The sequence below is a fragment of the Myodes glareolus genome, chromosome 14, assembly GCF_982192425.1.
Source record: "Myodes glareolus chromosome 14, mMyoGla1.1, whole genome shotgun sequence".
Taxonomy (NCBI): Eukaryota; Metazoa; Chordata; class Mammalia; order Rodentia; family Cricetidae; genus Myodes; species Myodes glareolus.
The window spans coordinates 51,876,266-51,890,561 of record NC_142039.1 but is presented as its reverse complement, the minus strand read 5'-3'; positions in this window follow the sequence as shown (position 1 = coordinate 51,890,561).

Sequence of the window (14,296 nt, the reverse complement as noted above, 5' to 3'; positions counted from 1 at the left end):
TGACTCTGCTCATCTTATGTTTAGAGCTCAGGACAGCATCTGTCGGTGGTGTTTGTCACTATCTGGGGTGAAGTGTCCCTCTTGCACCTTCTTAGCCCATTACAACTTTTATATATGGTCCAGACATGGAGTCCTGCCCATGCTATAGTTGATCTTGGCAGAATCTGGAATGTTTGTGGGATTTTATGCATGGACAGAAATATTCAGTGCAGTCTCTACTTTGTTTACTGTCCAGCTTATGCATTTTGAAATGATCAAAGCTAGTTTAAATATGCAGACAGAGCTCCAGCCAGGGAAGCAGATCAGTGCCTTGCTCAGTTATCATCAGAGAAGCTTCCTCCTGCAGCAGATGAGAACAAAAACAGAGACCACAGCCAGACATTAGAGAAAGAGTGAGCAACCTTGAAACTCTCAGCCCTAAATGGGGTGTTTCCATTAAATCCCTCCCCTCAGGCTTCAGGGAATCCCTCAGAAGAGGAAGTGAAAAGCGTGTAAGAGCCAGAGGGGATGGAGGACACCAAGGAAACAAGACTCTGTAAATCAACAGGACCAGTGCACACACGAACTCACGAAAACTGAGGCCGCATGCCCTAGGTGTGCACGGATCTGTACCAGTTGGGGGTCCTGGAGCTGAATGGAGGAGTGTTGCCAGTAGTCAGACACAGAGGGGAGATAAAAGCCATGAGTCATGTGACAACACACAGATGAATAGAAATGGGTTAATTTAAGTTATAAGAGCTAGTGGGAAAAACCTAAGGTATAGACCAAGCTTTCATAATTAATAGTAAGTCTCCATGTCGTGTGTGTGTGTGTGTGTGTGTGTGTGTGAGAGAGAGAGAGAGAGAGAGAGAGACAGAGAGACAGAGAGACAGAGAGACAGAGAGACAGAGAGACAGAGAGAGACAGAGAGAGCTGGTAGCCCAAAGAAAAAATTTGTCTATGAATGTGAACACATGCCCCCATCCCTAATTCAGAATCTATCACCAATTGATAACCACATGAAAATGAAATTTAGTCTCCTCCAAGGAAGTCTCACTATGAAAACAAACTATTCTTTTTTGTTCTTTGTTTGTGTTTTGTTTTTTCCTGTGTAACAGTCCTAGCTGTCCTGGAACTATCTCTTGTAGATCAGACTGGCCTTGAACTCACAGGGTTTTACCTGCCTCTACCTCCTGAGTTCTGGGATTAAAGACATGCACCACCACCACCCAGGTCAAACTACTCTTAAAGGAGAGACTGCATGCCCATTGGTAGATGACCAACAGAAAATGAACTCAAGGCCATCTTTGGTTCCTTGTCTCATAATGCTTTCAGGGTTCTTCTCTATAGGTCCTTTGCATATTTATTATAGCTTTCAGTTTAGTGGTTTTGTGGGATTCCTGAATATACAAATGAGTGGGTCTCTTTTTTGTGCCTTCTCTTGGGCTCTTTCCTTCTGCTTAATTGTCCAATTCCAAAGTGATATATATATATATATATATATATATATATATATATATATATATATATATATATATAATTCCATAGATGCCTATTTATTTTCTAATGGGAATCAGAAAGGGGGTAGATTCAGATGGAAAAGGAGAAGTGGGGAGGAACTGGGAGGAGTAGAGGGAGGAGAAACCATAATCAAAAAACATAATGTGAGAAAAAAATCTATTTTTAATAAAAAGAAGAAAAAAGATTGATTTTAGTAAGATGACTTTAATAAAAGCATTAAAATAGAAGAATAAAATAATATTCAGACAGAGATGTGGGGTGCCCTTCTGTATGCTGTGAATATGTTTTATTACCACTGGTTAATAAAGAACCTGATTTGGCCTATATTCAGACAGGATAGAACTGGGTGGGAAATCTTAACAGAGATATAGGGAGCAAAAGGGTAGGGTTAGGGAGACACTAGCAACTATCGGAGAAGCAAGATGTGTGGTAACACCATGGCCATGTGTCAATACATAGGTAAATAGAAATAGGTTCATTTAAGATGTAAAAGCTAGTTAGTAGTAAGCCTGAGACATCTAAACAGTTTATAATTAACACTAAGCCTCAGAGAGAAGGGAATTGGCAGGCAGGAGAGAAGCCTCCAGTTATATGACAGTATTTATATGTGATTGACTAAAAACAAGCTTATGAATTTAACAAACCTGATTTTTCCCAGTTTAACATTTTATCACACTTATGTATGTACGTACGTACGTATGTATGTATTTACACAAGTGTACATGGGCCACCAGCCATGTTGTAAGTGTAGAGGCCAGAGATAACCTTTGGGAATCAATTTTCTCCCTCTTCTCTGTGGGTCCCTATGGATTGGACTTAGGTTGCCAGGTTTGGTAACAAATACTTTTACCCACTGAGCTATCTGTCTGGCCCCATTCCTCCAAAGTTTAAAATTTAATTTAAGTAGTCACAAGTCTGATATTATCAGATACTTTGTGTTGTTTTAAATTGTTTATGGGACTGGGGAGATGGGGAAAACCCTCTCCTGTGAGTTCCCAGTGCCATTATCCCTTCTACAAAATGAACCAATTCAGTGTTATTTAATTTGTGCCTCCTGGCCACTCTTAGTTTGAAGGTACCTGCATCACTCTTCTTGATGTGTCTGTTCCCAACACCCTTCACTCATGATGTTTGCTTTTATGCTCTACCAAATTTTCAGATCTAGAACTTTCTTTTCTTGCTGTTTCTCAGACATTGGTACTATTAACAAATTTGAGCCAATTGTTTTGTAAAATGCCTCACAGACAGGATTTTTTTTCTCATGAGGATGTCCTAGGGAAATATTTTTAGGCAAGAAGACCTTCAAGTGTGTCTTAGTTACTTTTCTATTACTATGATAAAACACCATGATTCAAGCAACATATGGAAGGAAGAGTTGATTTGGGCTTAGTTACAGATGGATTGTGGTAGTTTAAATGTAAATGACCCCTATGAAAGGCATTATTAGAAGTATGGCTTTGTTGGAGGAGGTGGGGCCTTATTGGAGGAAGTGTGTCATTGTGAGGATAGGTTCTGAGGTCTCCTTTGCTCAGGCTTTGCTCAGTGCAATACTCCGACCATTTCCTTTTGCCTACAGGTCAAGATATAAACTCTCAACTCCTTCTCCAGCACATGTCTGTCTACTTGCCACTATGCTGCATCATGATGATGATGAAGTAAATCCCTGAAAATGTAACCCCAATTAAATGTTTTCCGAATAAGAGTTGCAGTGGTCATGGTGTCTCTTCACAGCAATAGAAACCCTAATACAAGAATGAATCCATTATAGTAGGACAGTGTGTCAGTATGCAGCAGGCAGTTTAGCTGGAGCAGCAATTGAGAGGTCACATCTTAAACCACAAAGAAGAAGCGGAGAGAGTGTACTGAGGAAAGCGGGATGCTTTTGATACCTCAAGTCCACCCCCAGCCTAGTGGCCACACCTGATGAACCTTCCCAAACAGTTTCACCAACTAGGGACCAAGTATTCGAACTTATGAGCCTATGGGAACCAATCTCATTCAAATCGCTGCAAAGTAGAACTACAAAATCCTTCTAGACTATGCCAGAAGACTCCTGTGTCAGATGCTAATTTTGGTGAAGAAATCAGTTTTAAATATCAGAGTTCTGGTCACAGATGAGAACATGAGATCAACTATTGCAATGAGTATACTTTATGTTTCTGCTTTTCTCCATTGGAAACACTGTGTCAGGGAAAGTGCCTTTCAACCAAGGGAATAGGATATTCAAGGGCCCTGGGCAAGGACTCCAACATTGAACTCCATCAAGCCAGGCTAAGGACTAGGAGTGAAATAGCAGGGGCAGGACCTAATCCTGAACACATTTTAAGTTTTGGTGAGAGTCATGATTCCAAACTTTAATGAGAATTAAAGGAAGTTCATTCCAGAATTCAGGACGCAGGGGCAGGTAGATGTTTAGTTCAGTCTACATAGTGAGCTCCTGGACAGCCAGAGGGTACATAACATACTGAGTTCCTGTCTCAACAACAGTAACAACAAACAAAGCAAAAGCAAAAGCAACAACAACAAAAAGAGGGTAAAACCAATTAGAAGTTCTTCCTTTTCATTTTCTTGGCACTAAGAATGTATTGCACTTATGTCCTGCCCACCATGTGCCCTTGCCTGCCCTGCCCCCACTACAGTGCCACCACCATGGTCTTGACTTCCATGTTTCTCATATCCTTGCTTCTCTTCTCCAAACCCATGTCTGTAACACAATTAATAAAAACCCAGAGACAGATATTAGAGTTCAACCTGAAGTCAGAAAAGCAAAACAGCCAGCCACTGGCTTTTACCTCTACCTCAGCCTGAAATGGTGATCCTGCCTCTAGGACTCTCAGAATGAAACCGTGTCTGAGAGCTGTCTCCTCCTGTCTTATATTCTTCTCTAGGGCTAGGACTAAAGGTATGCACCACTACCACCCAGTTTCTAAGGCCAACTAATGTGGCTACTGGGATTAAAGGTGTGTTTCACCATTGCCTGGTCTACAAGGCAAACCAGTGGGGCTGTTTTACTCTCTGATCTTCAGACAAGCTTTATTCATTAAAATACATATGAAATATCACTACACTTCCCCTTTTGTCTAAAATAAAAAAGAAGGCTATAACTAATATAAGAAAACTATATACAATAAGTACAGACTATATATAATATATGCAGGCAGTAAATGCATCAACAATATCTAGTCCATTTGCATTTGACAAATTTAGAGAAAATACTTCTTATCTATCCTCTTGGTGAGTCCAAAGTCTTGTACCTAATTTACTTTCTTTTATAACTTGCTTTATGCCTCAGATAAACAAAGAAAGCTGTAACTATAACTATCTAGTCTTCAACTCCCTCAGAGATCCAAGAAGGAAATAATATTAACTGAGTAAGCAGGAAGTGCAAGCAAACGGCTTCCAAAAAAATATGAGAAATAACAGAAATAACTGGCTGCCTGTTCAGTTACCCAAAGTTCCTCTGAAACATTGAGGCATCTATCTTCAGCCTATAGGCCTAGCATATCCAATAGACTTTTCTGTGAAACATGATATTCTGAAGGGCTACTCCTCCTTGTCTTGACAATGTTTGACAGCCACTTTCTTTTGTTTCCTGCTTGTCCAATTAGGACAGCATACTTTCAGCAGCTAAAACAAGGACATTTTCTTGCCCAGTGATTTACACAAAGAAAGTAAACGCCATGTGGAATTTCTTCGATACTCATTATCTTCTCTGAAGTATATTGGTGCTGCCAGGAGCAGATATGTTTTATTGTCATAAAAAAGAACCTAGGTTATTAAAACATCTTAAATGCCATATTCTGTAGATCTCTGAAGTATTTGCAGATGACCTGTCTGTCTAAAATCTATCTTTATTTGACCTTGAAAACATACCTAATGTGACTACAAGTTCTATTATAATAGGTGACTAATTACTAACCTGTATTTCCTTATTATCCTAAACAGTTGATAATAATACCTTTCAGAGACTAGAAATTTACATTGCATTGTTAAATGACTTGTATAGGGACAAAATCTTGGATAAGATTAGAAATGTATATACAGTATGTTTTAATAAAATTAATCTCAAATTTGTATCAAGAGACAAAATTTTATGCTGTATACAATAGTCCAATCCAATATAAAACATTTAAAACTAATAGTTGCTTTTAAAAAGTAGATTCAATAATCTACCCTTTTTATCTTATCATGTGTCCTCAGCAGACACTGCTGGTCTTGCCTTTTAGTTGCTCCAGATAGTGTCTCTGAATCTGACTCTTTCATGGAGCTATATTCTGGGGCAACTGTGCTAAGCTACCTTGAGGAGGGAGAAGAGTCTGAGAAGAAGGAAACTTCTTTCTGCCCAGTCTTAGGGGGTCTCCAGGCAGAATGTGATGCTCGGCAGAATGAGGGTTGATGGGTGCCTGACTGGTACCTGAAGACTCTGACTACAGTATAGTGACCTCATGGAAGCCATGTGTAGCTGCCACGGAAGGGTCTGCTGTAGGAAAACTGGGATGTCTCCTCTGGAACCTGCTCCAGATTGGCTCTACAGCCTCCTGCTCTGACCATGGCCTAGTCAAATTCTAAGATTATATTTCTCTCAGATGTCATGGTTACAGGGACCTCAGTCCTTGGCCAGTGGCTGAAGTTCCAGCTGGAATCTTCCTTCCAGAGTGAATGCTCGCTGGCGCTAACCTAGCAGTGAACTCTCTCGATTTGTTCTCAAATCTTTGAACCCTGGGCTCCTCAGGCTGCCTCTGTCATCTTTAGGGAGTAGGGGTTAGGTACCCAGCTTGCAGAGGAGCAATAGGAAGGTGGTTTAGGGATGACCAGCACCCTGATCTGGGAATCTCTTCTTCCTGATGGGCACAACTTAGACATCTCTACCTCCCCGACTACTGTGTTGGGTGCATGACTAGGAGCAGCAGAGGTTTTTGTTTCTTCAGGGCCTTGCCTGCTTGGCTACATTTACCCATCCCCTTGACTTCTGTGATCTGTTTTCATCATAATCTCCTTTAACTTTTCCCCCAGTAGCTGGCTGGCATCTCAGGACAGAGTCACCGTCCTTTCCCCCCCTCACCACCCAAACTCACAATCACTTCTACTGAAGAACAGATGGGAGCCTGCTGACATTTTAATAACATTGGCTAATCCTGAGGATGAAAGTGGAGAAAAAAAATACTTAGGATGTTACTACACCAGTTCGGGAATGACATGTTCTTAGTTTGGACAAATGAGAGTCTAGTGGAGTCTAACAGTGGTTAGGTTAAAAATATCTTTTGAATAAGATCAAAGTAGATTGGCTGAGGACTGGTTAGGGAAAGATACAACATCAAAGATGACTCCAATATCCACGTGTAGAAGAATAAAATTAGATCCATACCTCTCACCTTGTACAAAAATCAATTCAAAGTGAATCAAATACCTTAATTTAAAACCTAAGAATTATAGTGGATAATTTAGAAAAGAAACTTTAAGACATAGGTGTAGACAGGAACTTTCTGAATAGAATCCCAACAGTGTGGAAACTAATCCTAAGAATTAACAAACAGAACTGCGTGAGATTAAGTTTCTGCATAGCAAGGAGAACTATCAACAGAGCACATAGACACACACTACAGAATGGGAGAAAAATCTTTGTGCGATATGCCAGATTTGGAGGGTAATATATAGAATGTATAAAGAACTGCAACAAAATTAAACACCCCAAATTTCCAGTCAATGAATGGGATAATGAAAAGGACAGTTCTTAAAAGAATAAATGCAAATGACCAATAAGTATTCATAAAATGTTCACCATCCTTAGCTATCATAAAAATGCACTTTTGAATTATTTGAGAGTTCAACTTACCCTCATCAGAATGGCTACATATTGAGGAAATATATGGGATCAAATGTTGGAGAGGATGTGGGAAGAGAGATCTAGTCACTGCTGGTTAGAGTATAAACTATTATAGCCATTGTGGAAATGAATGTGGAGCTTTCTAAAAAAAAATAAAAATAGAACTTCCATAGGATTCAGTTTTACCTTTCTTGGGCATGCACCCAAAGAACTCTACACCTTGCCGCAGAGATACTGTCTCATCCATATTTATCGCTGCTCTACTCTCAATAATGAAGAAAGGGAAGCAGCCTAGATGTCCATCAGTGGATGAGTGGATGAATAATGGATAAAGAAAATGTGGGATACGCAGACAACAGAAATTTATTCAACTCTAAGGGAAACTGGAACTATGAAATTTGCTAGAGAAAAGATGGATCTGGATAGTGACTATATTATTTAAGGGAGGTGACTCAGACCTACAAAAAAAACCACCCCACATATTCTGTATCATATGCAAAACCTAGCTTTTAATGTATATATGTGTGCATTTAATTGGTTTTGAGAGTGGATATAAGCTATGAAACTAGAAAGAAGTTAATAAGAATGGAAAAAGAGGCCTTGAGGAAGGGAGGGACGAAGGGACCCGAAGGGTGTGGAGGATTGGGGAAAGTGCAGATGGGGGCGGTCTAGAGGTTGGTACTGGACGATTTTAGCTTTAGACTTCCTCAACTATCCCACAGACACAGATCCGGCAACTTGGAGTCCAGGGGAGAACGAAGTGGGCTTGGTGGTAGTTGAGGGTCTGTGTCTTGTTTCCAGTTTCTTATTGTTCTCAGTAAAGAACGGGAGAGCCATGAAGGATTAAAGCCATGTAAGTGTACAGAGAGACAGAGATCTGACGATAAAGCCAAGGTTGTGGAAAGTCCTGGAGATAATGAAGGCCTGGAAATTTCCCACCATCTCTGGCACTGTCAATGCTTTTATGATTTAATGAGACAAGCATTAGTTGGCAGGCGCCGGTTTGGAGTGGGCGGGTGAGAAGAGGTGGTGGGAATACAAGTGAGCTCCCCTGCATGCGCTCCGGAGAAGGTTTGCTATGGATGGGAGCTGGGAAATTGCTGGAAGTTGAAGTGAAAGGGGGAAAGGGAGATTTTAGAAAACTTTTTTGGAATATCTTTTTAATTGAATTTAATAACTTCCTTTTCAACATCTTGATTGAGATATACTTTACATACCATAAAATTTAAACTCTTGAAGTGTGCTATTTGGTGATCTACCAAATTGTGCAACCACTGCCATAAACCAGATTTGGAACACTTCCACCACCCCAATAAAATCCTTTGCACCCGTTTATAGTCAATCCAGTTCCCTCCCCTTGCCTCGGGCAAGTGCTAATCTCCATTTTGTCTCTCTAGACTTGCCTTTCATGGGAGTCTCATAAAATAAAGCCATGTAATGTTTTGCCTTTTTCAGTAGGCTTCTTCAAGCACTTCATGCATTCAGTTCATTCAGTAACACGCAACTCACTCCTGTTGCAGTGATTATGAGTACATTGTTCACTTGTATTGCCAAGACGTGTCTCCTGTAATGCCACACCACATTTATGCATCCACTCACCAGGTGATGGGCATTTGGATGAAGGAGGATCAGCCTTTAAGGTGATCATATTCAGTTGCTTGGGGTTCAGCAGAAAGATACTACAGCTTGGGTGGCTTAAATAATAGAACCCATTTCCTTATTGTTCTAGATGTTGGAAATTCAAGATCAAGGAGTCAACACAGTCTGGTGGGAGCCATTTCATTGGCTTGCAACTAGGCACCTTCCCACGTATCCCCAGATAGAGAACAATGACTTCTAGAACATTATTGTATAAGGATATCTATCCCATAGGCCCACTGTCTTGGCCTCCTTTAACCTTAACTATTTCCTCAAAGGCTGTTTCTCTAGTTAGAGTAACGTCATAGCTAAGGAAACATCTTTGACATAGTGTTGACTGAGAGTGATAGAGTACAAGGTTTCTTGGCTTCAACCATGAACTTTTGGGTCAAGTAACTCCTTATTGTGGAGTGGAAAGTGTCCTTGGCATTGTAGGATATTTAGCAGTCTCCTTGACTGTAGCATGAATTCGAATAGGTCAGAGTTGGTTGTTTGAAACCCTTAGGCTGGTCCTCTCTAACCTTACAATGCAATGCTAAAATTGGTTCTGCATTAAATTCCTCTGTCTGGATCTGAATATCTCTATGATCTGTTTATTTTTTCTAAAACTTGTATCTCCGCACTCATATTAACCAACTTTTTAGTGTAAGAAAACCAAAAATCATAAAACTAATAATGTTTAGAATTGACATTTCGTAAGTCCCAACTAAATTAGTTATCCTCTCATTTAGTTGCTTCCATTTTCAAACTGTCCGCTGTATTATCATACAGAGACCTAAATCCCTCCATAGTAATAGTGTTTCCCATTTTTTAACGTGGGAAAAATTCTCTCTTTTAACTAATTCCTCCCTTTAGGAATTCCCGATTGTCTTACCAAATGTGCCGACAATGTCGGTGAACCGTGAGGCGTAGCATGTCTGAGTGGATAACACTGGGCGGTGAAGGGCCTGGCTGAGGACAGCTGTGGATGGTAGCGCGTAACTGTGAGCTGTGAATAGCAGCGTGAGGAGAGGGTTGTAGGGAAAGCCGGCAACCCATGGTGGGGGAGAGAGAAGGAGGGAGCTGCCTGTTTGAAACAATGCACGGGGGGGGGGGGGGGGGATTGTGTGTGTGTGTGTGTGTGTGTGTGTGTGTGTGTGTGTGTGTGTGTGTGGCGAGCATGTGTTGCAGGGGCTGCCTGAACGCAGAGCCAGTCAGTTTAGGGTAAATCCTGGGGCATTTGGAACCCAGGTGCTTCTGGAGTTTTGGTGGCCTCTGGAGACTGTTTCAGAGAGGCTATAACAGGAAACTCCCAAACTCGTTCAGAGGCGTGGGGAAAAAAAAAGAAAAGAAAGCCTAGCCAGGTGGGCAAGGGCCCCACATGCAGCTCCAGCCTGTGCTGGTAGCTACAAAGCCATAGACTAGTGGTTTTTTCGTGAATTCCTGCCTTTAAATTGGGCACCAATATCTAGCACGAGTTCTAATAGGTCAAAGTTGGTTGTTTCAAAACCTTAGGCCTATCAGACCCTGGCAGTATGATCCCAATTTTGGCAACCAAAAATAAACTGAAGTACGGGCAATTTGGGGATGAGGGAGCAAATACATATTCAGCTTGAGAGCCAGCGATGAAACAGAAAGAAAACTAATGGTGTAAGAGAGAGAAACGGGACTTGGGTTGGGAGTGATTCAATAGCAGAATGTGTGTTTAGCATGTCCAAGGCCATGGATTTAAAACACTAGCATTGCTGTATAAAAACAAAATAGAGATAAAGGAGGGGCAGGAAAGGAGGGAAGAAGTGAAGAAGAAAGAGAAAAAGAAAGAGACCCAATCCTAATGGCAGACGCCTCAATTCAGCAGGACATAGAACAGTGATTGGTCCTAATTGGCACTAGGTAGACTGCATCTGTCCAATGGGACTCAGAGATAGGATGGATGATTGATTTACTGGTGAAACGGTGTCCTACTTTATCCTTTTACTATTATACCGGCACACAGCTATACATATTTGTGGGACATCATGTAACGTTTGCTATGTGTGGTACGATGTTCAAACTGGGGCAACGACTTCATCGGTCACCTTAAGTGTTGGTCATTGCTTTGTGGTGAGAACATTCTAAATCCTACCTTGGAGCTATTTGAAATACATGATGTGTTATTGTGAGGTATTATCATCCTACTGGGCTAGAGAACACCACAACTACCCGTCTGTGCCATTTGAAGACAGGGACTGTCTCAGCCACTGGTAAACACTGAATCGAGAGAAATTTTCATAGATATTATATGTTATTTCCTTCTAAAGACTTGCCTCATAAAACCAGCAACGCTCCTAGAACCGACTGCTGGAATAGTAAGAGGTTGACATAAAAATTAAGGTCCAGTTACTATGATTTGGAGAAAGATTCCTTTTTTTTAAAAAAAAAAAACCTTTTCAATAACACTAGACAGTATAAATCAGTTGCCCTTGGACGCCAATATTCATGTGGATCAGTTGATGTGTTGCTAACTTGAAATTCTGACTCAGTAGGTAGGGAGAGAGGAATTTCTAAAACACCCCTAGGTAATTACTGATATTCTTAGTTCACAAACCACAGGACAGCCAGCAAGGATGTAGGTCTACAAAAGACTGGATTGAATAAGTGATTCGAAGGACTCACAAATGAGCTATCAAGGTCATCACTAAGGGTTGGAGGGAGTTCTTAGGGATGCAGAGATGGAAGAGAGAGCCCAGCTCATCAGTGCCACATGGCTACATAAAGCACAGATGAGAACAATAGCAATCAGACCCTTGGTATCAGTTTAGAATTCAAAATGGTCCTGGTAACTTAGAGTCATGGGGACAAATCAGCAAAAGAAAATTTCAGAAGAGACAAATTGCTAGGTTGTGGGTGAATGTTCCCAAGGGTCCATGTATTGAAGTCTTGATCCCCAGAGTAGACCATTAGGAATTGCTGTAGAGGTGCATTGTTAGAAAGTGGGACCTTATAGTTGGGCCATGGAAATGCTCTCCAAGAGAATGATAGAGGTCTGAACAGACTTCCCTCTGTCTGAATCATGAGTGACTTTTTTGTCACATGTTTGTTGTCCTGCCTGCACTACTGCCACGGTTGGCTACCCTCATGGTAGATCCAAAGCAATAGGGGTACTTGACCTTAGGTCAGAATGCAAGAGCCGCAAACCTAAATAAGCCTTTTTCTTTATAACTTTGTTGCTTCAGGTAGTTAATTATGGCAATGCAAAGCTAGCTAACAAGTTAAGAGTGCTGACACTGCAGAAGGAAAGCCAACCTTTCAAATCAACAGTGAGCCATAATAGCAAAGATCTGACATCTCCTGGGTTGATCATGAGTCAGCACTACATTGCCCTGGTTTGGAAATCAAGTATAAAAGTAGACTACACAATTAGAAACTGAAGTAATTTTCATTATATTTAGCACTGCTCAACTAGAATTCTGTAGCTAGTTTTGAGATAGCAGAATCCATAAACACGCAGAGAGCTCAAGGATTCAAGTGACAGTGTCAAAAATAAATAGAAGTGTGAGAGATAAAATTTACTGCTGAGAAGAGAAGGGTGTATGATAATTTAATGGTGGGATTTTTGGCCATAAAGACATGTTTTATAGGAGATGGTGATGGTGAGTAATTCTTCTGTATTTCTCTTATGAGCCAGCTGAGATGGCATGCCTTTCAACTGCCCCAAGAGTGATTTTATTAGTCACCAATCTGCTGCTGTGATAGAATATTCTGCCTGAGAGTAACTGGAGAGAGAGGATTTATTTGGCCTACTGGTCCAGAGGATAACATCCATTGTAGCCAGGAAGATAAGGCAACAAGAGCAGAAAGATGGCTGATCACATCTTCATCCATACACAGAAAGTACGAAAGAGGACAGGAAGTGGGGAAAAGGTATAAAACCTCAAAACCTGTCTCAGTGACTTACTTGATCCAGCAACCTCCCCCTCATACAGGTTCTTCTATAATCTCCTCAAACAATGCCATCAACTGGGGAACAAATGTTCAAGAATGCAATGCCTGTGGAGACATTTGTCATCCAACCCCCTACAGCTGGGTATGAAGGCATTCCTGATACAGATGTTAAGCATCTGAATATGCTACCAAGAGAAGGTGATGAAAATTTACCCTGCTAGAAGGTGCCTACTGTTTGCTGGGAATTAAGAACAGCCCAGATTAAAGATTAAGGTATGGTATAGATAAAATCATGGCTTTTCCCTGCCAGGGTCTTCCTGGGCCTTTGGGGACCAAACCTGATAAAGGAAAATTGGTTATGTTCCTTCTCAGGGTGGATGCCATGGGGGTTGCTAATAGGTCACTCAGTGATGCTGTCCCTGAGAGATCTAAATCTGTTGAGATTCTGGAACGAAGTAGAGACTGGGGTGTATGTAGTGAGGTCCAGCTAAGACATTTTTCAGACATTTTTTTTTTTCTGAGCTGGTTCCTCAGAGCCTATGAACAGCCCCATAAAAGTACAGCAAAGTCTCAACTGACCCAGAACATCGAACAAAATGAAAATCCCACACAGGATTTACATAGTGCAGGGCAGCTACTCCTAGTAATGCAGGGTACAGAAGGTAATATATACAGGGGAAATACCCAGGACGGGGAGAAGCAAAGTCAGGCGGAGATTGATGAGCTCCTGCTAAAGGTAACAGCAACAGCTTAGACTCAAGTGATTGCTACCATTCAATAATGAGGCCCTGTGCCATCAGGCTTCTTGAGCTTTGAAGGCAGACTCAGAAATGGGTTTTTAATGTGTATCTCCCAACTTTGAAAGATATGAGCCAGGGCCCACTGATGGGGGAATGAATAAGCAAAAGGCATTGCACTCACACAATGGAATATTTTCTGTCATAAAAAGGAAGAAAGTGCTAACGTGTTCTACAATATCGATGAATATCAAGGACATTATATTTAGTGGAATAAACCAGTCACAAAAAAGATGAATACATTTGTTCCCACTTATATTAGACATAAAATAACAGAGACAGAAACCAGAATGGTGTTGCCTGAGGCTGGAGGAGGGAAACATTGCTTAATGAACAGAGTACCAGTCCTACAGGATGAAAGGTCTGAAGACGAATGGGGCTGATGTTGCTGCGACGATGCGGATGTAGTTAATGTCACCGAACTGTATGCTTAAAATGGCTCAGATGATAAATTCTTTGTTATTGTGTATTTTATCACAATAAACAATTGAAAAATAGAACCACACAATCCAGCAATCCTACTTCTGGGTATATATCAAAACAAATTAAAATCAATGTCTAGAGGAGTTAGTATCACTTCCATGCCATAGAGTTGTAGCTAAGAAACGATATGTGCATAAAGAAAATGTGATCA